At 39.1% G+C, this 27,718-nt stretch overlaps 1 long non-coding RNA gene across 1 annotated transcript; it reads left to right on the plus strand.

Moving 5' to 3' along the window:
• The first annotated feature begins 1,201 nt into the window (after nt 1-1,201).
• Nucleotides 1,202-9,164, plus strand: LOC103350755 (uncharacterized). The gene is made up of 3 exons (XR_007909450.2): nt 1,202-1,270; nt 2,124-2,222; nt 8,883-9,164. It is a non-coding gene; the product is annotated as an uncharacterized lncRNA (long non-coding RNA).
• Nucleotides 9,165-27,718: the final 18,554 nt, after the last annotated feature.

Raw genomic sequence — 27,718 nt, forward strand, 5'->3', positions numbered from 1 at the left:
CAGAAATATATTCTTTCATAATTCTATAAGCTAGAAGGCCAAAAATTAAGGTGTTGGCAGAACTGATTCCTCCTGGAGACTGAGGAAGCATCTGCTCCAAGTCTCTCTCCCAGCTTCCAGCGTTCCTTAGCTTGCAGTTGCAAGACTCTAATCTCTGTCACCTTCTTCCAGGTGTATCTCTGTGTCTCCCCATGTCCCCAAACATCCTCCTCTTTATAAAGACACAAGCTATTGGATGTAAGACAGCACCTTAAACCAGTATGACTGCATCTTAACTCGACTGCATCTGCAGGAACTTATTTCTAAATGAGGTCTGCTCATAGACCACATTGTCTAACACATAATAGCCATCCAAAAAACATTTATTAAACAAAGAAGTAGTATGAAATTGGAAGTTTCATAAGGCAGGTAGGAATTTTAAAGAATCACAGTGGCATTTCTTGTCTAATTTTTACAGCTTTCAATACTTTTTCACCTCTACAAATTCCATCATCTTTCTCACTAAACTCCTTATTTGTCAGTCTGGTTTCCTTCATGACCCTCACAGCCACATTCCTGATCCCCCAAATATATCCATGCATGCCTTATTCTTGTATGTTGTTTCCTTAGCTTACATACTCACTTCTTCCTCTCCAGATGTTCACCTGAAATTTTTCTTCCAAGGTTTGTTCAAATGTCACATCTTTCATGAACCCTTTCCTCCTTACCCTCCACTCCCACATTTGGTGACACATCCTTTCTCTAAACCCACCTTTACAATTGCATTTTGCTCTATATCACTTGAAATGTCAACTACATATTCCTGGGTAACAAACTTTCCCCACACTCAGGGGCTTCAACAACAACAGTTTGCTATTTGTCATGGTTCTCTGGGAACCTCAGCTAGTCTCATCTCTGCTCATACATTTGGCTGCATCAGGTCGAATGTTAGGTGGACAAGAGAATGCAAGATGACCTTTTCTACCTATCTGATGGCTGATGAGTGCATTGGGCAGAACATCCCAGTCCCTTCCATAGATCTTTCGCCCTCCAGCTGATTAGGCCAGAGTCCCATTGTGGAAATCCCAAGGAAGAATTCACAGTGTGTTATAATAGAAGTTGAAATGTGACTTGAGACTTCTAGAACCCAACAGAACATCACTTCCACCTCTTCCCATTGGTCAAAACAGGTCACAAGGCCAGCTCAGATTCTGAGGTTCTGAGAAATTGTCTCCATCTTCTGGTAGCTTGAGCAGCAAAGTCACATTGCAGAGGAGAGTGAGAGGAGAAGGTGAGAAAAATGGTGATCACTTTAAAATGCAACCTGCAGCACTTGGAATATAATGATATACAATATACCATCTTGTTACTCTACAAATATTTATTTATTTGAAAGACAGAGTTACAGAGAGACAGAGAGAGAGATATTCATCCACTGGTTCACTCCCCAAATATGGCTACAATGACCAGAGCCATAAAGGAAGGAGGAAGATTTAGAAGTGTTTCCATGGATGGGTTCATTCAGGCTCTGCTTCCCATTGCATTTGCTCTCTGCCAATCCACAGAGTTAACACTAACATAAAACATGCCTACTATATGAAGGTGATAAAAACTAACTTACTTTTGTGGGGTTTTCCAAAAAGCATGGTGGATAGACTAGATATCCTTCAGTCTCCCATACCTAATCCTGCTGGTGACTAAGGGAAAGCAAATTAAGGAGAGGGAAATGGTGGTATGTTAACTGACCTACAGGAGCATAAGTCTCCTTGTGCCATGTGCCAATTTGCTACCATGTACAGTGGGAGGATATTACTGAAACTCAAATAGGACACTGTTCATAGAGGATGTGACTAAGTGGAGCTTTGTCCTGTAAATACACCAAAGAAGGACAGGTGTGCATATCACGATGGGATATTTTAGATGGTGTGGGATGAGAGAAAGTAAAGGGACACTTAACTTGAGGTCTGATTTTTGTGCTATTAGAATCATTTGTATATATTTTCTTCAAAATAGCTTACTATTTTAGATGGAAACCAGTCTGTCTGAAAATACATCATTTGACTTTTCTATCCTTCATAATAGTTATGCTGAAATATTTCTAAGTAGTTTTTTTAGTCTTGACATGCTATATATTTTTCTGATAGGTGTTATGTTCTTTCTGTTGCTTCCTACCACTGTGGAGTCCCCAGTTTTCCCTATGATTTCCTGCTGATGAGCAGCAGTTACATAGTCATAAAATCTAGGTAAGTTAAGATGTTTGACACGTAACAAGGGGGTGCTAGGATCAAACTATGATGTATTTGATGTTACACGTGGCTCTTTATATCTGTGCTTTCTACATCTATGGATTCAGCCAACTAGAGGATCAAAATATTTGAAAAAAAATTTAAGGATCTTTTCCTTGTCATTATTTCCTAAACAACTATTTTCTTAGCATATACCTTGTGTTAGGTATCATAAATAATTTAGAGGTGACAAGCTATATGGGAGAATGTGCAAACATTATATGTAAATATCATGCCATTTTATATAAGGGACTTGAGCACCCATGGATTTGGGTGTCCACAGTGACCCCTGAGCCAATGACCCCAAGGATATGAGTGATGACTGCAATTTAAAATATGGGCTTGTCAGGCAGATAAAATCCCTTGACAAAGTAACAGAAAGAATTGGGAGTATCTTTTAGAATTCACCATAAAAGATTTAGACAAGTGGCCAGCACCGTAGCTCACTTGGCTAATCCTCTGGCACTGGCACCCCGGGTTCTAGTCCCAGACGGAGAGGAGGAATGAGACAGATTCTCTCCCCAACAGCCATCAATAGGAAACAATCCTGCTGATACTTGATTTTGGACTTTTAGTTCCATAACTATGAGATTATAAATTTGATTTGCTTAAGCCACCTGATTTATGATCATCTAATATGGAAGCCCCAGGAAACTAGCACAATAGTCCTCATACAGTCTGTTACTTCAGCCTCTAAAATTTCACAGCTAATTGGAGATAAATTCTGGTACCAATAAAAAGGGGCAGATTAGTTAAGAAACATGGAAACCATTTGACACAGGGGGAAAAAAGCATAATTTTATTTTCCTTTCTTTCCATTCCTTTAATTTTAAAAAAACATTTATTTATTTTTATTTGAAGCCAGAGTTACAGAGAGGCAGAGGCAGAGAGAGAGAGAGAGAGAGAGAGTAGGGTCTTCCATCTGCTGGTTCAGTCCCCAGATGGACACAACAGCCAGTGCTGCTCCAATCTGAACCCAGGAGTCAGGAGCTTTTTCCAGGTCTCCCACATGGGTGCAGGGGACTAGCACTTGGGCCATCTTCCACTGCTTTCCCAGGCCATAACAGAGAGCTGGATTGGAAGTGGAGTAGCCGGGACTTGAACTGACGTTCATATGGGACGTATCGGCACTGCAAATGGAGGCTTTACCCGCTATGCCACAGCACCAGCCCCCCTTCTATTAATTTTTGAAAGAAACTTTACATTATAGTCAATATAAGTTGTTTTAACTTTGTTTATTCATGCAAGTGATGGCTTCAGTCCCCTTTTTTCAAAAGGAAGAAAATTTATCATTAATTCTTAATCAGCACATATTTTGCTTACTATGTTACCCAATAATCATTTTTTTTTTTTTGACAGGCAGAGTGGACAGTGAGAGAGACAGAGAGAAAGGTCTTCCTTTGCCATTGGTTCACCCTCCAATGGCTGCCACAGCCAGCGGGCTGCGGCCGGCACACCGCGCTGATCCGATGGCAGGAGCCAGGTGCTTCTCCTGGTCTCCCATGGGGTGCAGGGCCCAAGCACTTGGGCCATCCTCCACTGCACTCCCTGACCACATCAGAGAGCTGGCCTGGAAGAGGGGCAACCGGGACAGAATCCGGTGCCCCTACCAGGACTAGATCCTAGTGTGCTGGCGCCGCAAGGCGGAGGATTAGCCTAGTGAGCCGCGTCGCTGACCTTTTTTTTTTTTTTTTTTGACAGACAGAGTGGACAGTGAGAGAGAGACAGAGAGAAAGGTCAATAATCATTTAAGAATATTAAAAATGAAAATATCATCCTAACTTTAAAGGAGTTTATAATTATTTGAGGGTAGGCAAGATACTGATCAAATTAAAAATCAATGAAAGGCAATGGCTAAGGATTTCTAAATTGAGCAAAACACAGTTATTGCAAAATTCAATGCTAGTGTAAAACTGTCCAAAATTGTATGTTTAGCATGTGCAAGAATAACATATGATACTCACAAAGAGAAATAAGCTTTTACAATCAGCTTTGGTGGAAAGGTCTGACTTACCTGTTGTTTCAACTCTTACCCACCAGCATCTTGACTACACCAGTGATTTGGTGTCTACAGAATCTGAATGTCTGTGTGCCTTGAGTAGTTTTCCTGCCTCTGGACTTACTCAGCTAACAGAAGTAGTTCATTACAAGCAACCTAAACATCAATATAGAATGTGAACTACACATTAGTGTTATATTATATATTTGCTATACATACTAAACCACAAATAATACATTTCATTATAAATCCCTTAAAAGTAGAGGATATGTCTTATTTCCACCTAGTGTAGATGAATAAACAAATAAAAGAATAAAATGGACTTCTGATATTAATTCCTCACTAAGGAACACATTTGTGCTCTTAGTTATTTATTCTGGTGTGATACATTTTTCCTTCTTGTGTTGATTAATTTCTATCGATCCTCAGTGTGTGGCCCAGACTACTCTCATCTCACAACATTCAACACTGGATTATTGATTCCCTGCACCATAGCCGTTATAATTATTTACAGAAAATTCTAAATCTTCACTGATGTGCTTATTCTACATTTGCTTTAAGTACAGACCCACTCTTAATTACATTGTGAAGAAGGGTCTGTTACTCTCCAGTATGTTCTTCAACAAAGTGTTTCTTTTGTTTTGGCTTTGTAACTGAAAATCAATATCCATCAAGAAATTAACTCAGAGCAAGAAGTTGACTCAGTGGGTTGAGACTAGCTATTTTGGAAATAATGGTGGGAGTTGGGAGGAATGGAAGGAAAAGACAGAGAAGGAACAGAGGGGATGGAAAGGACGCTGATAAATACAGCATTACATACTAAACCTCCATAAGATTTTACTAACTTTATTAAAGTTACGACTTCTTTGCTAGAACTAAACAAAAAAGATCATCTTTTGAGCACCCAGCAGGAAAAAGATACAGGTCCCAAATCAACTGGATGTGAACAGCTCCTGCACTGAGATGACCGATGCCCTAAAGATGTAAATGTAGAGCCATCAGTGAGGAGCCTGGGGCTCCCCTCTCAATGTGCCCCGTGACTGCTTTGATATTAAGGACTTTGATTCACAGACTGTGCAGTTCTGAGGAGGACAAAGACATCCACATAACTGTTGTTTTGGTAAGTGTCTGGGGTGATACTTCAAAATCTTAGTGTTGGAGACAAGCCTCCCCTCTAACCTAGATTTGTGCAACAATTTTGACCTTGAAAGATTTTGAAAATGAAAGGAATACTCTATTTTCCCCTTTTTTTTAACTTATCAAAAGACTTCGTTAAATTAAAACAAGTGGATTAAAACACAAGATCAATGTGACCTTTCTTTATGGTAAAACATGGCATTCCTCTAGCTCTATGCCTATTCAGAATTTGCTGTCCTTTTTCCTGTCCGTCCATTATATTCACGAATATATGTCTGTTATATTCATGAATTCATAACAAATTCCCAAAGCATCTATGGATGCCTTACATTCCAGGCTCTTAAGAAACTTAGTCTTTAGAGACCTCAGAAAGCAGGCTTTCTAGTGCCAGGGATTAAGTCACTGCTTGGGACACCTGCATCCCATGTCTGAATGCCTGTTTGAGTCCCAGTTACTCTATGTTTTAGATCCAGCTTCCTGCTAATGTTCCTGGAAGGAAGCATATGATGGTCCAAGTATTTGGATCTCTGCCACCCACATGGAAGACCTGGATGGAATTCCTGGCTCCTGACTTCAGTCTGACACAGTCCTGGCTGTTGCAGCCATTCAAGGAGTGAACTAGGGGATGAAAGATTCTATCTCTGCATTTCAAATAATTAAATCTTTTCTTAAGTTCATGGAAATGTGGAACTAAAAGAGTATTTCATTGCAAAAATCAATGAAATCATGAACACTATTTTCTTTTTTTTAAAGATTTATTTATTTATTTGAAAGTCAGAGTTACACAGAGAGAGAGGAGAGGCAGAGAGAAACAGAGAGAGAAGTCTTCTTTCCGATGGTTCACTCCCCAGTTGGCTGCAATGGCTGGAGCTGTGCTGATCCAAAGCCAGGAGCTAGGAGCTTCTTCCAGGTCTCCCATGCAAGTACAGGTGCCCAAGGACTCGGACCATCTTCTACTGCACTCCCAGGCCATAGCAGAGAGCTGGATCAGAAGTGGAGCAGCCAGGTATCAAACCGCATCTATATATGGGATGCTGGTGCTTCATGCCAGGGCATTAATCCGCTGTGCTATAGCGCCGGCCCCTATGTACACAATTTTCATCATATATATTTTCCATGAACATTTTAAATAACCCCTGTTTACAGTTTCAAAGTTTTTTTGAAGCCACAAAAAATGTAAAATTACATAGGAAATTACAAGAGTGGAGGGCACCATGCTATGAAAAATATTAATAGAGGATTAGTGTTACCATGAACTTAGTCGCAATAGATTAACCTGAGACCTGAAGATCAGAATAAGCCATTCATATGAAAGGAGGGAGGAAGACTCCTAAAGGAAGTTTCCAGGGCAAGGAAGAATATGATTGGCTAAAGGAGATGGGATATGCAGTAATGGCCGGAATGGGCAGAGCCATTGGGAGGGTGGGAGGAGAGGGAGCTTGAGGTAGGAGGTGGAAATATAATGTCCTACAGTCTGTACAAAATTTGGATTTTATTATAATGCAATGGAATTCATTAAAGGGCTTTTAATGGGAGAAGGACATGACAAGATTTGAATGTTTTAAAGAGTCCTCTCAATGTGGTATGATGAACATGTGGGAGGGGGAGAGCAATGGCCTAACAGGACACTGGGAGACCACAGCTATGAATTTGGTAACCAGATGAGAGACAAGGACAGCTTGGACTAGGGCTATAGTTGAAGAATAGGCAGGCAACTTTGAAGATAGACTGGACTTTGTGATAGATATTTTTTAGAAAAAAAAAAAAAAGGAGGGATCAAGAGTGATTCACAGGTTCTGATTTAAATACTTAGATGGATGTTTACTGAGATAGAGAAGCCTAGAGGAATCATAGGCTTCAGTGCGAAAATCAAGAGTTCAGCTTGGAACCAGCTATATTGAGATGCCTAAGCAACTTGAAGGAGATATAAAAAGCATGCAGTTAGAGGGTAGCGGAAGAAACTTGGCAGGGCCTCTGCTGTGATCATGCTGGTGTCTCTGCCTCCCCACATAGTTGCCTGGAGCCCCAACTGCTGCCAAATGGGAGGTGTGGTCAGCAAAAGTAAACTTGATATTTTATTTAATCAAATCACACACACTCTGTTGCATTTGACTTGGCAACTCCAAGGTGTACTGCTGCCAAGTCAAATTTTTATCCAGATAATGAGCTGCATTTATGGCTACCACATCTGCTTCCTGCTTTGTTGTAAGCAGAAAAGTTAGCACAAGGTAGAACAATAGACATCACAGAAAGGGAAGCAGCTGGTAGAGGTGGCTCCAACAGTGAGAATCTAAGATGAGGAAATTGTATTTTAAAAAAATAGCAGAGAAGATCATAATGTAAGGGAAGGGCACATTTTGGGGGGGATGTCAGCGAACATTAAGAAGAAGCAGGAGTTCAAGGCAGCGAGATTGATAAGGGGTCAGGGAAATCAAGGACAGTGCCACCTAGAACACTTCACAATTATCCAGTGAGACAGACTCCCTCGTTTTATTCTAATACTTGTAACATTTGTTGTGGTCTCCCCAAAGAATAAAGCAATTCATTTTCACTGGGCAAAAAAAAAAAAAAAATGAGTTTCTGAACAAAAAGAAGACTCCGTTTGATGGGTTCAAAGTGCTTTTGCCTTGTATCTGAGTGGGAACATTTGGTATGTTTCACTTAACTCTCAGTAACACTGTACACACAATCCACACTTTGTACACAAGGAAACTGAGGCTCAGAGAGCTTGAGGAATTTGTCTAAGGTTACACATATAGTTAATGGCATAGATAGAACTCAATACACACTGATCTGATTTTAATTTTACAAGATAACTAACTACATTTGTGCCCAAGTACACACACCAAGTAGAAAATTGAAGAATAAATAGACAATTAGTCAATGAATCTCCTATTATATCTTACTGTAGTGCCCACTTACAAGACATTTTTAATGGTAATAATTCCTGCTGGGGACCAGCTCTATGGCATAGTAAACTAAGCCCTCACCTGTGGCAACAGCATCCCATATGGGTACCGTTTCCAATCCTGGTTGCTCCTCTTCCAATCCAGCTCTTTACCAATGCACCTGGGAAAGCCATGGAAGATGGCCCAACTGCGTGGGTACCTGTACCTGTGTGGGAGACCTGAAAGAATCTCCTGCCACCTGGCTTTGCATCAGCTAAGCTCCAGCCCTTGCAGCCATTCGGGGAGTGAACCAGTGGGTGGAAGACCTTTCTCTCCGTCTCTCCCTCTCTGTGTCTGTAACTCTACCTCTCAAATAAATAAAACCTTAAAAAGTTCCTACCTTTTATATATTACAAATGTAACACAAATATTAACAACTTTACAAAGACTAGCTATCTGGAAAAAACTTCTCTCCAACAAGCAAAATACAAAGCAAAGGGAATGTACAAGTTGATGATGTACTTTAAATTCAACAGTATGCATTCTTTCACTTCTGCATTGAAGAATGTGATGTATATATTGCTTGTTTTTTAGGACTGTAGGCAACTCATCACCTCTTTTCCAATAAATAAAGAACTACATCATGAAAACAGAAGTCAAAGAACTTCAAGATGACACTTCCCAGCAATCTCTGTTAGTGAAGTTGGTCAACTTGCTTACCTGAACATGGAGGATTCTGATTCTTTGCAATTGCTCAGCTTATATCTTAACCTTTTAATGCCAACTCTCCTCTTTTCCTTTTTTTATTTTATTTAAGTTACACACATTTCATATATTTCATATATACAGATTTAGGAACATAGTGGTACTCCCCACCCTACCCTCCCTCCTGCCAATATTCCAAAACTTTTTCCTCCTCCCTGTCCCATCCCCACTCTTAATTTTTACAAAGATCTATTTTCAGTTTAATTAATGATCTTAAAGTTAACCCTAAACTAAGTAAAAGAGTTCAACAAATAGTATGGAAAAAATACTGTTTTTTAGTGGAAGAGACAAGGGCTATAAGCAATCATCATTCTCAAAATGTCCTTCTCACTCCAAGAAATACATTTTAGGTACTCTATTAGTTACCTGGGCTCAGGGAAACATGTGATATCTGCCTTTTGGGGACTGGCTTAATTCATTAAGTAGAATGTTTTCTTTTTTTTTACCGCAGAGTAATACTCTGGGTTGATTCCAATCTTCGTTATTGTGAATTGTGTTGCAGTGGACATGAGGGTACAGATAACTCTTTAATATGTTGATTTGTTTTGGTTTGGGTAAATTCCAAGCAATGGGATGGCTGAATCATATGATAGGTATGCATTCCAATTTCTGAGGTATTTCCATACTGTCTTAAACAGTGGTTGTACCAGTTTACATTCCCACCAACAGTGGATTAAGGTACCTTTTCCCCCACGTCTTCAGCAACATTTGTTGTTTGTTGATTTCTGTATGAGAGCCATTCTAACTGAAGTGAGGTGAAACCCCATTGGGGTAGTGATTTTTATCTCCCTGATGGTTAATGATCCAGAGAATTTTTTCAAGTGTCTATTGGCCACTTGAATTTTCTCTCTTGAAAAATACCTGTTCAAGTCATTTGTGCATTTCTTAACTGGATTGTTTTTCTTGTTGTTGTTGAAATTCTTGAGCCCTTTAAAGATTCTAGATCTTTTTTTTTTTAAGATATTTTTATTTTACTTGAAATTCAGAGTTACAGAGAGAGAAGGAGAGGCAGAAAGAGAGAGAGAGAGAGAGAGAGAGAGAGAGAGAGAGGTCTTCCATCCATTGGTTCACTTCCCAGTTGGCTGCAATGGCTGGAGCTTTGCCCATCCAAAATCAGGAGCCAGAAGCTTCCTCAGGGTCTCTCACACAAGTGCAGGGTCCCAAGGACTTGGGCCATCTTCCACTGCTTTCCCAGGCCACAGCAGAGAACTGGATCAGAAGTGGAGCAGCTGAAATGAGAACCGGTGCCTTATGGATGCCAGCACTGCCGGTGGCAGTCCCACCTGATACGCCACAGTGCCTGATTGCTGGATCTTAACCCTTTATCAGTTGCAAAGTTTGTGAATATTTTCTCCCATTCTGTCAGTTGCCTCTTCCCTTTGTTGAGGGATTTCTTTGCAGTGCAGAAGCTTCTCGGCTTGATGAAATCCCATTTGTCAATTTTGGTTTTGATTGTCTATGCTTCTAGGATCTTTTCCAAGGAGTCTTTACCTATGCCAATGCCTTGCAGAGTTTCTCCAATGATTTCTAATAATTTTATGGTATTCAGTTCTAGACTTAGGTCTTTGATCCATTTTGAGTGGATATTTGTGTAAGGTGGAATGTAGAGGTCTAATGTCATAATTCTGCTTGTGGAGACCTAGTATTCCCAAAGTCATTTGTTAAAGAGATGGTCCTGTCTTTGCTCCAGGGATTGATTTTAGCTCCTTTGTCAAAGATAAGTTAGTTGCAGAAGTATGGACTTATTTCTGGAGTTTCTATAGTGTTCCATTGGTTTTCACATCTGTTTTTTTGTGCCAGTCAGGCTGTTTTGATTATAACTGCCTGTGGTATGTCTTGAAATCAAATATTTTGATGCCTCAAACTTTGTTTCTGTTATATAAAATTGCCTCGGATATTTGGAGCCTCTTATGTTTCCATACGAATTTTAACATTATTTTCTAGATCTGCAAAGAATTTCATTAGTATTTTGATTGGAATTTCATTGAATCTGTAAAGTGCTTTTGGCAGTATGGACATTTTGATGATGTTGATTCTTCCAGTCCATGATCATGGAAGATTTTTGCATTTTTAATGTCTTCTTCTATTTATTCCTTTAATATTTTGTAATTTTCATCATAGAGATATTTGACATCCTTGGTTAAATTCATTCCGAGGTATTTAATTCTTCTTGTATCTATTGTGAATTGGTTTGATCTTAAAAGTTCTTTTTGGGGCCAGCGCCGTGGCTCACTTGGCTGATCCTCTGCCCATGGTGCCGGCATCCCATATGGGTACCAGTTCTAGTCCTGGTTGCTTCCTCTTCCAGTCCAGTTCTCTGCTGTTGCCTGGGAGGGCAGAGGAGGATGGCCCAGATGCTTGGGCCCCTGCATCCCCATGGGAGACCAGGAGGAAGCACCTGGCTCCTGGCTTCAGATCAGCACAGCTCCAGCCGTGGTGGCCATTTGGGGAGTGAACCAACAGAAGGAAGACCTTTCTCTCTGTCTCTGTCTCTCTCTCACTGTCTATAACTCTACCTGTCAAATTAAAAAAAAAAAGTTCTTTCTTAGCCATGGCATTGACTATGTGTACAAAGTTTATTGATTTTTGTGCATTGATTTTATACTCTGCCACTTTGCCCATATCTTTTATGAGTTCCAATAGTCTATCAGTAGAGTCTTTTTGATCCCCTATATATAGAATCAGGTCATCTGCAAATAGGGATAGTTTGACTTCCTCCTTCCCAATTTGTATCCCTTTGATTTCTTGCTCCTTCCTAATGGATCTCTGGTTAAAACTTCTAGGACTTTATTAAAAAGTAATGATGAAAGTGGGCATTCTTGTCTGGTTCTGGATCATAAGAAAAATGCTTCCAGCTTTCCTACTCTATAAGATGTTGCCCATGGGATAGTCATAAATTGCCTTGATTGTATTGAAGAATGTTCCCTCTATACCCAATTTGCTTAAGTTTTTCTTTTTTAATCACGAAAGGATGTTGTATTTTACCAAATGCTTTCTCTGCATCTATTGAGCTAATCATATGATTTTTATTTTCAGTTTGTTAATGTGATGTATCACATTGATTGATTTGTGAATGTTGAACCATCACTGCATACCAGGGTGAATCCTACTTGGTCTGGGTGGATGATCTTTCTGATGAGTTGTTGGACTTGATTAACTATATGTTTTGTTTAGGATTTTTACATCTACATTCATCAGGAATATTGGTCTGTAGTTCTCTTTCTCTGTTGCATCTTTTTCTGGTTTAGGAATGTGATGCAGGGTTCAGAAAAGGATTTTGTGAGGATTTTCTCCCTTTCAGTGTTTTGATTAGCTTAAGAAGAATTGGAATTAGTTCTTCTTTAAACGTCTGGTAGAATTCAGCAGTGAAGCCATCCTGTCCTGGCCTTTTCTTTGTTAGGAAGGTCTTTATTACTGATTATATCTCCATCTTGGTCATTGATTTGTTTAGGTTTCCTATGTCTTCGTAACTCAGTTTTGGTACATTGCATGTGTCTAGGAACCTCCATTTCTTCTAGGTTTCCTTATTTGTTGGCAGATAGCTCTTTGTAGTAATTCTTGATGATTCTTTTTATTTTTGTGGTATATGTTGTTATATTTCCTTTTTCACCTCTGATTTTATTGATTTGGGTCTTCTCCCCTTTTTTTTGGAAAGTTGAGACAAAGTGTGTCAATTGTGTTTATTTTTCAAAAAACAAGCTCTTCAGATCACTGATTTTTTGTTTCAATATTGTTTATTTCTTCTCTGATTTTAATTAATTCTTTCCTCCTACTAATTTGGAGTTTGATTTGTTGTGTTTTTCTAGGTCCTTGAGATGCATTGATAGCTCATTTATTTTTTGCCTTTCCAATTTTTTTCATGTAGTCACCAATTGCTGTAAACTTCCCTCTTAACACTGTTTTTGCTGTATCCCATAAGTTTTGATATAATGTATTGTCATCTCTATTCATTTCCAGAATCTTTTTTATTTATCTTTTCATTTCTTCTATGGTCCACTGTTCATTCAGGAACATGGTGTTCAGTACCCATGTGTTTGCATAAGATCTAGAGATTCTTGAATTGTTGATTTCCAGCTTCATTCCATTGTGGTTAGAGAAGATGCATGCTATGGTCTCAAATTTTTTGAAGTTGCTAAGACTTGCTTTGTGGCCTAATATATAGTCTATCCTAGAGAATATTTTTAAAAATAAGATCAAATTTAATTGACAGATTATTCATTAAAGTAAAATAATAAAAATAAAGTAACTCCAATGTGGTAAACAAAATCAACATGGAATCTGACAAAATCCTTTATGTGAATTAGAAATCATTAAGGGGCCAGTGCTGTGGCATAGTAGCCAAAGCCATGGGCACTGGTTCATGTCTCAGCTGCTCCTGTTCTGGTCCAGTTCTCTGCTTATGGCTTAGAAATGCAGTGAAAGATGACACAAGTGCTTTGGCCCCTGCACCCACGTGGGAGAGACAGAAGAAGCTCCTGGCTCCTGGCTTCAGATTGGCCCAGCTCATGCCATTGTAGACATTTGGGGAGTCAACTACCAGATGCAAGTCCTTTCTTTCTCTCTCTCTCTCTCTCTCTCTCTCTCTGCCTGTAACTCTGACTCTCAAATAAATACATTTTAAAAATCTAAAAAAAGAGAGAAAGAAATCATTAAGTAAAGTAGACCACATCTTGAGTGTCAAGTGAGATTTAATTCAAGACTCATTTATAACAGAGGATCTCAGATAAGGATCCTTGAAGACTAATTCCCTAGATCAGAAAGAATCCAGGGCCATGCTTATGATTTGCAGATTTAATAACTGCACTCCGATCTGACAAGAATGCTGGGGTTTCAGGACACAGCCAGTGGAAAGGAAAACTAAGTTGAGCATGGTAATGTGAGGAAGTTCAGTCAATGAGAATAACTATAACCACTGACTTGCACTGAACACTTCCTATGTCCCAGGTGCTGAGCTAAGGGCTTACTTTGTATCATTTCATTTCCATAAAATTGCCCAGGTTGTCTCTGTATCCTTTCCCTCCTATCAGTGTATGCTCCTCACAGAAGCCTCGATGACCTTAAAAATACACATGTGAGCTCTTCACCCCTCAAAATCTTTCAAAGCCCCAAAATCACATCTAGAAAAGCATCCCAAGTCTTTACCATGTCCTTAACCTGGTCAGCAGCTGTCCTCGATTTCTTTTCTTCTATGTTCTCAATTAACTTCACAGCCTCAGGGAAACATTTCCACATTGTCCTTCATAAAATAGCACTTGCTCTCATCACATCCACCTCTTTCTAGCCCCATACTCTACTTTATAGCACTTATCACTATCTGACATTAAATTGTGTACAGTCAATTCTTGTTATTCATGGTGGTTATGTTCCACAAAGTCTCCATGAACACTGAACTAGTAAATAGTGAAACACTTCTCTTTTTTTTTTCAATTGTGAGTTAAATTTAATATATTTTAGGCTGTGCTTCTGGACTATTACATCTTATATCAATATCTCACAAATTTAATTCTAGTGCCCCTAAAACATGCAAGTTATACCTTCTTTTCTCTCTTTTTTTTATTTGCATGCATTTCATAAGAAACACTTCTCTTAAGGGATATACAGGGTTATTATGGTCCTGCGAATCTCTGGACTCAACATTTTTATCAAGTGATCAATACATTCTTTTCATATATGTTTCTTGTTGAAAGACACCTGCTTTAATAGATACTGTTGATTCATTAACATCAAATTCATGGGCAACAGCACTAGAACTTATACCTGAAAACAGCTTATCTAGCATACATTTCCTTCGCCAGGCACATCTCAGCCTTGTTGCACTTGGGAACACATGACAACACTTCAGCACTATACTTGGAGCCACTATAAATGGCAAAATCACCAACAAAAATGTGAAAAATATGGCAAAAATTAAAAAAGAACACTTGTTTTCAATATAAGAGTTGAAACAAAAGGAAAAGAATATCACCTTGTCCAACCTCAACTGAGAACATGTGCTTTCAAGAGTGATGCAAATTTTTTGTTACTCTGCATTAATGCACAAATGAACACAAAGTTATAATTACATGTAGCAAGTATGATGGGCAGGTGGAGCAGCTATTAAAACACCACCAGGGACACCCACATCCCATACCAGAGTGCCTGGGTTTTAGTCCTGGTTCCAAATCTTTTCCCCTCAAGGGAAGCATCAGGTGATGGCTCAATTAGTTGGGTCCCTGCCACTCATGTGGAAGACCTGGATTGGGGTCCTAGGATTGAGAGCTTCACAGAGTTCCTGGCTTTGGATTGACCCACCCCTAGCTATTGAAGGCATCTGAGGAGTGAACTAGTGAGAGGAAGATCTGACTCTGTCCGGGTCTTTTTGTCTCTCTCCTTCTGTCTCTGTCTCTCTATCTTTCTTATAAATAAACCATTTTTTTTAAATTCTAGCAAGTAGATGAGTTGGTAACTATGGAACCCACAAATAATGAGGATTGACTGTGTTTATTAATTCATGTTAGACTATTAATCTCATGTTTATTGGCATCTAAATTTTATGAGAAGACTTTCTTTGTTTTTTTTTTCACTTCTTTCTTCCCATAAAAATTTTACAACTTTAAGTGACTATGTTAAAAATTAATTTTATAATGTATTAATTTACCATAATATTGCCAAAATAATATTTCAACAGCTAATCAACATGAAATATTAATAGAAAATCCTATGTTGCTTCTTTTGCTCATTTATTTGTTCCAAATCTTCAAATTCCCCCATATATTTTAACTTATTGCACACTTCTGCTTGGATTGGCCACATTTCAGGTGCTCAGTAACTGTTTGTGTCTATTGGTTGTTGACAGCCCTGTTAGAGAGCACAGGTGTAGAACAATGTCAGGTGTATAGAAAATCTCCCAACAAACCCTGTTGAGTGGATTCATTATTAATTGCTCTCTGCATGTTCCAGACATGGACCTCAAAAGTTGCATACTTTATATCGTTTAATCCACACAACTAATTTCCATCAGCTATTATTAACCTGATTTTATACATTCAGTGACTAGAGGCTCTACATTGCCTACAGCTACATACACAATTCCAGGAAAAGGTCTTGAACACCTGAATGTATCACCAAGTCCAATGTCTCTAAATAGATAATTACTACAGGATAGTAATCTAGTTTTATTTAACATGCCCATTAAGATAGTAATCAAAAGATTTTTTTACTATTGGAGAGAACATGTGGCTCTAAGAGCATTTCCAGCTTGGCCAAATATAGAGTCTGGCTTCCCACGTTAAGAACCAGGAGAACTAATGAATATAATTTTCATAGGCCTGAGTGATGAAGCACACTATGATCGAGAGCCTGTCTATCACCTCTCCCCACAACCTTCCAGAGGTTAATTAGGAAGGATTCAGAGCAGGAAGCATCAGGCATCTTGCACTATTGTTACTGACACTCTGAGGTGCTCTGCCTTATGGCTGGAAGCAATGTGGAAAATACATCATTATCATTGGAAACCGTACAGTTTCCTTCCATACTTCTAGCATGTGGAAGACATTTCACTATTTTTTTTCTCATCTGCAAAGGAAACATTGTTGCAGTTTCATAAAATGTATGCAGGAAGAAATACTACCTGACACTTATTGAATGACAATGGGATCATCAATTCAAAACATTTACTTTTTATGATTCCAAAAAGGACTTAGGGTGGTTTAGTCAATTAATAAGAACAACCCATGACTGGTTAGCACAAACAACTTATATTTTTTGCTCAAATCCCCTACAAAGAAAAATCTGTGCAATTAATCAGAAGTAATGTGTTAGAGAGCAAAATATGGAGACAAGAGAAGGTTAATCAGACATAGTGGCCATAGAATAATAGGGCTCATTTGGAGTCTGTTCAAATTGAAGAGCTCTCTGTAACCGGGTAAAAATTACAAATCATGTTTTCAATTTCCCGGAAGCCAGACTCTGATTACAGCAAATGTTACACCATTGGATGCCCTCAGTTTGTCACGCAAATAAATAAAGCAGGAAAAGGAATCTGCAAACCTGCGTGCAGGAAGAGGACTCCCAGAGCCACACCCCTCATCTAAAATCACCAAGACTCAACCCAGGCCACCACATACCCATGAAGTGCTGCTGGAGACACATTTTTCTGCAGTGACAGTGTGGTTCAATAGAAAAATAACCCCTTTCTTCTAGTTAATATATTGTCTCTGTGCTTTCTTTTTTCTTTAAATGGTCTCTGAATATGGAAGTACTAAGAAATAAATGTTACACGTACATCAGATATCATCCTAGACTAACTAGGGATGAACTGCATATTTCCAATCAGGTTTACAATATCCTAAACTGAAGAGGATAAACGCCCCATTTTCTCCAAAAAGTTCATTACATCTGATGGAAATTCATAAGAAACAGTCATATCTAGGGTTGCCAGACTCTCAATACTAATATGAGAGGGATATATGTAGACATGGTGGAGTTGAGAAAAGAAATGAGGCAGAAATTTTATTTTGAATCTCTTGGGTTTGAAAAGTCCCCAGCATCAAACTGAAAATATAAATCCCAGGAGAGTTGCTTTTAGGATAGCAAAATAGACATGACCTGTAGTCCAATTGGCAATTGAGTTAGGACACAGAAAGTAGAGTGGAGACTCAACAAGGGAGGAAGATCATTCCTCTGTAGGTCAGATGGCAGTAATGGAAATGAAGGATTAACATGAAATGAATGTGTTAGCAGGGTCTGGGGCAATAGGGGACCAAGAAGGAACATGAGAAGAGGTAGGTCTGAGAGGATTCACCTCTTAAATCTGTGCTAGTCTTGGCAGTAGTGCGACCAGCTAAAGGGTCTACACAACATAATGCCCTGTCTGTACTTCCTACTAGGAAATGATGCTAATAACAACTCTCACTTGGTAATATGTGTTCTGATGTTCCCCACTTCCTGAGACCTTTTATATTATCTTTCCTAAGTCCTCTCTGTCACGGTTATTATGCTCATCATGCACACAGTTGAAGTTTGAGAAGCTGTGCTGTGAATCTAAAATAGAATGTCTTCGTGGAAAGATGGCCATTCATTTACTAACTCATTTAACTCACTTAGTCACATGATGAACACACGTTTATTGAAGCACCTGCCATGTGTTCTAGAGCCCTGCATGGAGTCATTTAAGCATCTAACAAAAGTCTTGACATCCTGGGACTTTCCTTCTCAATAGGGAAGACAGATATTTAAATGTAAATGTAATTCTGGAGAGCAAAACAGCAGAGTAAAAAGCTAGATCCAGGTGGTGAAAGCCTGGGTACAGCTCAGATTGGTTAACAGGATTTTGCTTTCCTTAAAAGACATGAGATTTCTCACCTCGCTCCAGGTAGAATAGGTCTCAACAGATTTTTTTTTTTGTATTTTTCACTTACTTATATTATTTAGTTGAGAGGGAGAGGGCGAGGGAAAGAGAGAGAGAGAGAGAGAGAGAGAGAGAGCATGAGAAAGAGATGACACAGTGTGGTAAGAGAACAGAGCATAGCTGTCCTGGATGTAGAGCTTGTATTCTAACGTGGCTGAAGGGGCAATAGGAATTTCAATACAGCCATCTCAGTAGATTCCAGACTTGAAGTCTGATGAAACAATCTGGCAATAAAAGATTAACTGGAGAAAAAAAGCATACAAATTTATTCAATGTGCACATATGCATGGGAGCTATACAAAACATGAACTCAAAAAAGGGCCAGATGGTTGAAGCTTAAATACCCCCTCCTTGGGGAGAGGAAAACTGAGGGGTGGAGGAGGGAGTAGGAGTAGGCAATTTTAAAGGAGTAGCACATTATTTTTATGAGAAATCAATGGTCCTAAAGAGCAGACTATAGCCTGAGACAAAGATTCTCTGGGTTCTGGGAGAGATGGGGACAAGTTCTGGGAAGATGAGGGGCAGAACTATTTTAGGGACAAAGGATCTAACATAGTCTTGTTATGCAGAGTCTCTCTGGTGGCATTGCCCAGAATGCATGATATATTTAGCATAAGTTAATAGAGGCCTTTTGGTCTCCTTTTCTATGATTGAATATTATCTGGTTAATGAGGGTTTAAGGGATCCAGGACAACCTTGCATTTCTTTTGGAAGAATCTCCTTCAGTCAAACAAGGGAACCTCAGAGAGAGTCCCTCCCTGTTCTTGGCAGAGAGAAACAAGGAAAGGCTAGAGATCCCTTGATTCCCAAATGGCTTCTAAGGCCACTCATTGCCTATTAATTCAAAATACCCAGCATACCTCAGTGTCATACTTTTGGGTGTGTTTTTTTTTTTTTTTTTTTGAGCACCACTTCCATCAAGGAAGGCTTCTGGCATGCAGGTACTTGAGGATAGAAACCACAAAGCTCTGGGGGAAAGTGGTGTAAGCAGAGGGAAGCCTCTGAGCCCCAGCAGAGACTCAGGCATTCCCAGAACTAAGAGATTAGTATGAGCAAAGGAGATGGGCAACAGGCGATGAAGTCAGAGGCTGGCAGAAGCAGATCACATGGATTTTTGTTTGTTTGTTTTTGTTTTTGTTTTTGTTTTTTTAGTTTGAAACAGACAATATTTTAAATGTGGAATGCCATTGGAAAGTATTAGACTAGAATAAGTTGTGATTCAAAAATGCTTAGATGCTTCCAATGACAGCAACACAAGTAGAGGACATACCAACCATAAATTCTCTGTTTCAGGTTGACTTAGCTATTGGAATGAGAGGAAACTAAGATAGGGATCAGGCAGGTTGTACAAAAAGCAACAGTAGAAAGGATTCAAGGATTGTGCGAAACAGGTGACTCAGGTCAGGTGAAAGAACAGTATTGTAGGACAGATGTGCTTATTCAAAGCTTGTGAATCAAAGAAGATAACACACTATAAACCTGCTACTGATGGTTACTCACCTTACTGCTTTATGTGTGAAGAAATGACACTTCCAGAAGAGATGACTCCTGTTCCCTCTCCTCTTCATCTTTCATGGACATTACTTCCACTAAATCTCTCACATTCCCAACTCCTTTTTAGCATCTGCTTCCCAGAGGACCTGAATAGACACAAAAACTGAGCAGTTCCTACTGAAACTTGGAAAGGGAGTGTTTCCCATGAGCAGAAACGTGGCCTTGGGATAAAGAGCCCCTGTGCCCAGTCTCTGGCAACGAGTTTTGTTCTCTTTGACATGGTTATCTATACTAATAGTTTGGAGGCACAAAGCCAAATGTGCTCTGAGATACAACGACATTTTTTTTTTCAATCAGCATTCAAGGGTTTTGTTACCCATGGAGTTAACTGCTGGTGTGGCCTCTCTGCCCTCCCAACATATCTCTTGGGGAGGTTAGTGGACTTTTAGAGAAAATAATTCTTGGCAGAGTTAAGAGGGACAATGCTCTTTCCAACGTCCTTTGCAGCAGCCCCTGGGATCTGCTGGCTCAAGTGGGCATTTCCTGGTGGAGGAGGTAAGAACTGTAGCTCTCATCTCCAAAATCCTCCATGTCTATGTCCTGGGAGATTTTTGTCTTCTTTTGCTATTTGGGCTGTGGCTCACTAGTCCTGGCTGACTTTGAGGGGGCATCCATCCACTTCCCAATGGCTGCCTTCTCTCTCTGGGCAAACCAGACCTCCTGGAAGAGTTTTCCTTGATTCTTGCCTAACAAATTCATGTTGGCACATGCACTGGAAGCCAGCTTCTTAAGGCGGTGTAGCGTGATCAGTCCTTCATCTATCACAGCCCTGACCACCTGCTACTTCAGGTGCCACTCCCGGTTCAACACCCATGAACCCAATCAGAGCCAATTGATCTAACCCCAGTGGGTCAGCCCAGATGTCCACTTGCTGTCCTGCCTTTTGTCACAAGAGTATTTTGAAAATGCATGTATAATGCATTCAGGGAGATAAGAAAAAGCAGGGCCTCTTGTGAAAGGAAGGAATCCACAGAGAGAGAAAAGCTTAACATGAAGAATATGTCAGAAAGGAACTGAGTAAGATGAGAAAATATACATTACATAAGTCATTAATAGCAAATCAAAATTAAAATCCACATTGGTGGCAACCAAAGAACAGAATGTTTATAGACAACAGAATAAATGATGTCAACTATCGACTTAATAGAGAAAATAAGATAAGAGAAAAAGCAGCAATATGAAGAGCCAACCTGTAAGTCCTGGGTATTGCTAAAGGACAAATATGATCAACTGGAAATGTAACGGTAATAAATAGAGGAAAACCGGTAAACTGAACAGGACCCTGCTGTAGGAACACAGACAGAGTTCCTCATCTCCAAATTTTTGTGTTTTGCTGTACTCCCAAATGCTTTTAAAATAAAAATGTGCTAATTCCATAATTTTTAAAAAAGTTTCATTTCCCCTGTCTTATTTCAGAAATTCCTTGGATCTTTCAAAGAGGATGGTATCAGAAAAGAACATTCACAATGATAAAACGAAGGTTGCAACTGGTTACCCCTGCGTTAGATTTGGACAGATCTTTTTTCTGCTTGGCTCATGGTGTGATTTTGCAAGTTCACTTTGTTGACTGGATTGAAATGTTAAGGAAACTTCATATAAAAATCCAGATACCTGGCTTTTCTAGAAAAATCACATCTCATCATACTGGATCCCAAATCCCACAGGACAATCATGACTGGAGCAGGGTAGCCACTGTTCGTTTCCCATGGAATGTGAGCCCTCATCTTCCAGTCCGCTTTTCCTATCCTTTTTATAGGATTTGGTCCTCAAATGCTTTTTTCACTTTGCTAGGAACACTTTGAAAACAGAACATTTTCCAATACCTCAATCCTCTATATAGTGAATGCCACCTCCCAGCCCCAGTCTTCCAAGCTCAGGTGTTTGGCAGCCTGGAATGGAGCATATTAAAGGCTGCAAGGGCTTTGTGTGTAACAGGTGCACTCGCCACATTTCAAGATTTCCAAGCTGCTCTACCGTCTGTCTCTCTTCTCCAATATCAGTGTTTGTTACACATGATCGACATAGCCAGACCCAATCTGTGCCTGGGTACCATCATAGTTACATTCTATCATTCTTATTTTCTTCCATTTCTTTACATTACCTATTTTTTTTGTTTCTAATGCTTTCCATTTCTTCTGAGATGTTTTTCAGTGTATATGTACATAGACTAGTTTTTATAGATTTCTTCAGCCTATTGAAGTACTTCCTCCTTCTTCAGATTAAACTGTCAAATGACAGTTGACTTATTCATTCATTCAACAAATAGTGGTACTATGGTGTTAGGGAATAATCATTGCTGCTCCAGCTCTGAAGCACTTAGATCATTGTGAGAGGAACACAGATAACCAGGAAGTGAACAAATAAGATCATTTTAGAGAGTGTGCTTGCTATAAAATCAAAAATAAAACAACTTGATGTCATCACCAAAGGCCTGTTTTATATTAACTGGGTAAGAAATGTCTCTCTGGGATAGTGGCCTCTGAGCTGGATGACAAAAGCTGCAAGTCATTAGAACCAGAAGGAGAACATTGTAGGGTAAGGGAAGAGCCCATCCGAAGGCAGAAGCCACTTGGCAGAACACTGGAGTCAAAAGAGGTCACCGCAGCTGAATCCCCATGAAAGACAAGGCAAAGGAGATGAGGTCAGCCAGGTGGGCCAGGCCAGCACCGTTCAAGAATTCAGATTTCTCTTACATGTGCTATGAGAGACATTGGAGAGTTTGCCAAGGATGCCACTTAAGAAGCTGGTCCAGTAAGTAGTTCCAGCAGGAAATGATAGTGGTTTAGCCAAAGTAGTATTAATGGAGCTTTTAAAACTATATTCAGATTTGTCTTAGGTATAGTCATTTTCCTTGGGTCCTCTGGAGCTTTTTATTTACTACTAAAGATATTTCTCCCCAGCTATAGAGACATATGTTCATAATTAATCTAGAAGTCAGGCAGTTCTGGTAGCCTGGGTTTTGAATAGCTCTTCTGTCACTGTACTTTAGTGAATAAACACTACATTTCCTTGCCTCTAATATGTCATTTCTCAAAGATGCAACATTACTTTTTGCACTATTGAGAAAAAATGTTCCAAATTACACTCTGACATAAGACTTCCTTGTCCTATAAAAACTTTGATTCACATTTATCCAAAGGATCCTTTCAGAGTTATTTGGATATGTTTTTGTTTATAGTTTTGTTTTTCATTTTCTGTATATGCAATACATTTTAATTTTGAAGCTAAAACATAGTGAAATCTTTTTGAAGACACTTAAATGGCAATTAAAATCATTATGTGTAGTATTGATGCACAAAACTCAACTGAAGTGGCTGAGATCATATGTAAAATTATTTCCACATTTATGCATTTAAAGGAAATGACAGCTCATTCTAACTGGCCCCTGGTCAACAATAGTTGGAAGACCCTATAAATCCATAAGACTCACTCTGATTTTTGAGATGTTGAAGTATACTAAAATATGCAAATATAATTGATGATGAATTAATAGTAGCAAAATTCCTTAGTAAACAAAAATGTAAATAGGGCTAATATTGAATCTCTAAATGTATTGCTGCTGCACTTGGCCATTTATCTTTTCAATAATGAGAAAATTTTCATCTTCCACCTATTTCACACACACACAGAGTTAAGTTACCTCATCACCTCTACATATTGGTACACAAATATATTCATATCATAATTTAAAGATGTCTAAAAGTGTGAAGATATTTGGAAAAGCAATTGATGCCCAAGTTCAACATTTTACTCCACATTTATCTATTTCTACTTTCTAGGGTACTTTGCTCTTTGGCAATAAAAGAATAACAAAAAAATTAAGAGGTAATTTATAACTAGTGACCCAAGAAAGGGTTTTTTTGTCTGTTCTGAGGGAGCTTCCTCTCAAAAAGGTAGACATACTAAAAGGAAAATTTTCTCTATTGCCAAAAAAAATTAGTTGGAAAAGAAAAAGACTCATATATAGTCATCAAGAAGCTCAGTGTATTGTGTGTGTGCGTGTGTGTGTGGTAGATTAAATTGTATCCCCCACCTGAAAAATAAAAAAAGATATGCTCAAATCCAAACCCTTGGTATTTGTGATTTTGAGCTCATTTGAACTAGTGTCTTTGTGAAAGTAATCAAGTTAAGATGAGGCCTCACTAGATTAAGGTAGTTCCTAATCCAATGACTGGTGTCCAAAGCAGGAAATGTGGACACTGAGTTAGAGAAATAATCATTGACTACAGAGGAACAGATGGGTGTTATCAGTGCTTAAGTCAGGAAGTGCCAAGGATTGATCGGAGGCAACCCTCAGAAGCTATGAGAGACAAAGCAGGATTTCTCCCCAGCCCCTTGTAGAGAGCATGACCCAGTCGAAGCCTTGACTTTCGGTGTTTAACATCCAGAATGCTGGGGAAATAACTTCCTGTTGTTTTAAAGCATCTGAATTGGTGGCAATCTGTTGGGGCAGCCCCAGGAAAGTGGTACAAACTCTAAAGAAGATTCTTCTTGCTTCCAGGTAGGTAGCCAGGCTGGGGGTTTGGTAACCCACGTAAGTCTTGCTCTGCGGAAGAGCCCCTGAGCATGACAGCAGTCCTGCGGTTGTGGTCCTTGGAGGTTGGCAGCAGCACTAGATGAAGGCATCTACAAGACACTGGAGCAGGGGAGCTGCATAACAACGGGAAACAGCTTAATTACATGGTTAGTAACCTGTAACTTCTCTCCCTTCAGGCCTGAGCTGAAGTGCACCTTCCCAAAGAGGACTGTGCAGTACTAATGTAACTTACATTTCCCCCTCACTAATTACTAGCTGTTTTAGCACCTGACTCTTACCTAGCAAGCCCCAAATGATAACTTTTTTCTTCTTTTTTTTTTTTCTTTTTGATCTTCCAGACTGTCAATTCCATAAAGGCAGGTGTCAACTCTCTCTTGTCCACTATCGATCTCCAACTCATAGAAAAGTGTCCAAAAAGTAATATGTCCTCAAAAAGTATTTCATGAATGAATGAAGATGTGCATCCTCTGGGAAGATCTGAGAGATACGGAAAAAAAAAGGGGTTGCTAGTCATGTATGTTAGCAGGTGACGTTCTGTTAGTTCACAGTATAATGGAGCCTGGAGATTATTGGCTAATTCTGCACAGGGTCATTGTGCTGCAATCATTCCAGAAGTCCCTGGAGTCTACATTAATCTGACAGCAAACATTTTTAAGACAAGTGAATTCAGCAGTCAATATCAAGGGGAAACCAACTGATGTCATGGAAGGATACCACATACATGTATACACAAAGGAAAATCCTTTGAGTGATAAAACATTTGGTATTGTGATATTCACCTTCAAATATTAGGTCTTTCATGTAGAAGGTGCACTTTATTTTGATTTATTCTGTTTTTTCCTGTTTCCTCAGAGTACAAGGTATCAATAAATACAGTTGATAAGAAAGCAGATTTAGGGAGAATTACCTGGCAGCTAGGTGTACTATTAGTGAAGTTGGTGTCATGAGCAGTATTTCAGTTGATGCCAAATAATCTCTTATCAAGGGTGATATGAAAATGATTCAAGTATCCAATCAGAGCAGGATGGATACAGTAACTGAGTTAATTGATTTCAGAAGTCCCTTCCAATCTTACAGCTACATGTTTCTGTGAAACATGTATTTGTAGTCTCCCCTCTGCATCAAACCAGATAAGAATCCAAAGTACATGAGGAAAAAATTGGTGTCCATTCTGAACATGTACAAATACTTTTACTATTCCATAGTATTCACATTTTATTAGGTATTGTAAGTAATATACTGATAACTCAAAGTATATGTTAGGATGTGCATAGGTCCTATGCAAATAATACACTATTTTATATCTATGAATTTAGACATCCAAACCCCCATAGATACCACAGTACAATTATACAGCTAGAGATTCTAAAGTATACTCAAGTTAGTTTACTTAAAATACAAATAGAATCTCCTTTTGTTTTGCTTTTTAAACATTTATTTTCAAGCCAGCGCGGCAGCTCACCAGGCTAATCCTCCGCCTTGCGGCGCCGGCACACCGGGTTCTAGTCCCGGTCGGGGCGCCGGATTCTGTCCCGGTTGCCCCTCTTCCAGGCCAGCTCTCTGCTGTGGCCAGGGAGTGCAGTGGAGGATGGCCCAAGTGCTTGGGCCCTGCACCCCATGGGAGACCAGGAGAAGCACCTGGCTCCTGCCATCGGATCAGTGCGATGCGCCAGCCGCAGCGCGCTGGCCGTGGCAGCCATTGGAGGGTGAACCAATGGCAAAGGAAGACCTTTCTCTCTGTCTCTCTTTCACTGTCCACTCTGCCTGTCAAAAAAAAATGATTATTGGGTAACATAGTAAGCAAAATATGTGCTGATTAAATAAAAATTAATGATAAATTTTCTTCCCTTTCTCTCTGTCTCTCTCTCTCACTGTCCACTCTGCCTGTAAAAAATAAATAAATAAATAAATAAAAACATTTATTTTCATAACATTAGTTTTGTGTTAGTCCCATTGTTTTAATCCTTTCCTACTCCTATCTTATAAAATGTGGCTGTTTGCCACTACTAACACAACTTTAATGGAGTTCTTTTTGCATTGTGCCGTTTTATCACCATACATATTATAAAGTCTTCACAAAGCACAAAGTACTGGAGATTTATTTCAGAAAGGATGCATTGAGGTCAGGAAGTAATCCATTTAATTAATGAACCTACATTGTAGTTTCACAAGTTATAAACATGGCATGGCAAGTATGAAGTGGGGTTGGGGTTAGAATCTGTCTGTGGATCAACATCACAGCCATCCTTCTCTGCTTGGAGAAGAGTTTAGTTTAGATGTTCAACTGCAAGGGATTACTGAAATGATAAAATCTCAGGGAAGATTGGAAGGAAATTTTCACCCATTTATTTTCAGAGAGCACTTCTGGAGCATTCTGACAGTAAGCTTGTCACTTGGCAAAAAATAAATTAAATAAATAAAATCAAGATGTTCTAAAAAATGAAGATATTTCATCTAACATAAACCAGAATAATAGAATAAAAATGATGAATGTCTTAATTATCTTGAAAGGAAGAAAATAGAGAGTTGTAGGAAGATAATAGATTTAAGACACATACTTGTCTATGAGTACATTTTATTACTTGAATGAAGCACAGCTTATGTAACCACATATTGTTTGCTGGCGAGAAAATTAGAGAAATAGGTATAATGTTACTTGGAAGTTTTGACATTTAAGACTGGCCACAAACACAAATAATCATCAGGCTTTCTCTGCAAGTTTCAGTTCCCATTTAACTGGGAAGGGACTTAGATCCTCTTCACCAAGCTATGCCTGCAATTAAAAATATAAATAAGTGTTCGGTGCCGGAGGTGCACTGTGCCTTACTAATGGTGGAGGAAAGTAGTTGGTAAGCAAAGGGAGGTCATGGAAATGAAATATGTAAAACACCATCCATGAAGTTTACTTGTATCAAAAATTTGACTCATGAATCATATCCTGGAGATTATTTCACTTCAAACAAAACGCCCCCAGCTATTTACTTATTCTGATTCTTTTTCACTGCTGTCAATAGAGACTCACCTCCCTAATAGAAAGTCCCCCTCGGTGCTGCCTTTGACAACCACTATGCAGCCGCTATGTCACTCCTGCCCACGTCAGCTAAGCCACAGCATCTATTATCTGATTAGTAGATTTCAAACAAAATTAAACCTTAGTAATTCCATCAAAATGATTGATCACATGAA

This window comes from Oryctolagus cuniculus, chromosome 8, assembly GCF_964237555.1.
Source record: "Oryctolagus cuniculus chromosome 8, mOryCun1.1, whole genome shotgun sequence".
Taxonomy (NCBI): Eukaryota; Metazoa; Chordata; class Mammalia; order Lagomorpha; family Leporidae; genus Oryctolagus; species Oryctolagus cuniculus.